At 39.3% G+C, this 1845-nt stretch overlaps 1 non-coding gene across 1 annotated transcript; it reads right to left on the reverse strand.

The window, feature by feature from the left end:
- Positions 1–432: 432 nt before the first annotated feature.
- On the reverse strand, positions 433–574 carry LOC120892155 (U4 spliceosomal RNA). Its single transcript, XR_005736806.1, has one exon. It is a non-coding gene; the product is annotated as a U4 spliceosomal RNA (small nuclear RNA).
- Positions 575–1845: the final 1271 nt, after the last annotated feature.

Raw genomic sequence — 1845 nt, forward strand, 5'->3', positions numbered from 1 at the left:
GCTGAGGAGATGTATTTGATAACCAAGGAAATAAATTGAATAACAAGAGAATTTCAGGTAATAAGAAACCTAATCCATGTAGGGTTTTTTTTAATATCTTTATTTTGTTTATTTATTTTTATGTGGTGCTGAGGATTGAACCCAGTGCCTCACATGTGCGAGGCAGGTGCTCTGCCACTAAGCCACAACCACAGCCCCCATGTAGGGTTTTTGTACTGGGTATTGTACCCAGAGGTGCTTTACCACTGAGCCACATTCCTAGTCCTTTCTATTTTTTATTTTGAGACAGGGTTTCACTAAGTTGCTTAGGGCTTACTAAACTGCTGAGGCTAAACTTGAACTTGCAATCCTCCTTCCTTATCCTCCTGAGTTACTGGAATTTCAGGTGTGCACTACTGCACCAGCATGGAAGACCATTTTTGAAAAATCCAGTCTCCATAGAGACTGTCAAAAATTTGCTGATGCCGACTGTATTTCAAGTCATCATGGAAGGTTATTGAGAAAGGTTTTCAATTAGCAATGATCATACCTCAGATAAACCTCATCAGCTACAACACTGCCACTGCACAAAACTTTTTAAATTATAGCTGCAAAACTGGAATTTATTATGAGAAAGCAGAAAGCGAAGGTGAGCTTTGAGCAGGAAAATGACATAATTCACATTTTATGAAGACCTATCTATATCTCCATAAGGACATGTGTAAATACAGACATACACACACCCACACATATGGAAAGGCCCCTCTGGAGCCCACGTGTGGTCCACCCCCGTCATCCCAGCAACTTGGAAGTCTGAGGCAGGAGGATCACAAGTGTTGTTGGTTTTTTTTAATATTTTCATAGCTTTAATACAGAAGACAGGTTTTGTTTTTTTTTTAAGAAAGAGTGAGAGAGAGGGAGAGAGAGAGAGAATTTCAATGTTTTTTTTTTTTTAGTTCTTGGCGGACACAACATCTTTGTCTGTATGTGGTGCTGAGGATCGAACCCGGGCTGCACGCATGCCAGGCGAGCATACTACCGCTTGAGCCACATCCCCAGCCCCCAGAAGACAGGTATTAAAGTATCAAAGCAACCCCAGGATTGTGATATAACCAGCAAGAGAAAAACATGAGTGGGGTGGACAATATATTTTTTTAAATTTTCATGAGACCTTATCCCCATTTTCCTGGGTTATCCACATGTGGGAGAGTGAAAGTGGACCCTTCTCTCTCCCCCTGCACAAAAATCAACTCAGAATAGATCAAAAACCTAGGAATTAGACCAGAACCGATGCAACTCCTAGAAGAAAACAAGGGTCAACACTCCAGCATATAGGCCCAGGCAATGACTTACTCCATAGGACCCTAAAGCTCAGGGAATAATGCCTCTCCAGTCTCCACATTATGAGAGAAAACAAATGAGTTTTACTACTGTTTTTTCTAGTTCTATGAAGAATGTCATTGGTATTTTGATGGGGATTGCATTTCTGTACACTGTTTTTGGTAATATTAAAATTAAATAACATTAATTCTGCCTATCCATGAACATGGGAGGTCTTCTCATCTTCTAAGTTTATTCAATACCTTTTTCAATGTTCTATAGTTTTCATGGTAAAGGTCTTTCAACTCCTTGGTTAGATTTATACCTAGGTATTTTATTTTTTGAGGTTATTGTGAATGGAATTGTTTTCCCAATTTCTTTCCAGCAGATTCAATTTTGGTATAAGGATTACAAATTTGAGGCCAGCCTGAGCAACTTAGTGATACTCTGTCTCAAAGTAAAAAATAAAAAAGCGCTGGGGATATAGCTCAGTGATAGAGAACTCCTGGGTTCAATCTCCAGTACCACAAAAATGAGGTAATATAA

The sequence above is a fragment of the Ictidomys tridecemlineatus genome, chromosome 2 (genome assembly GCF_052094955.1).
Source record: "Ictidomys tridecemlineatus isolate mIctTri1 chromosome 2, mIctTri1.hap1, whole genome shotgun sequence".
NCBI lineage: Eukaryota > Metazoa > Chordata > Mammalia > Rodentia > Sciuridae > Ictidomys > Ictidomys tridecemlineatus.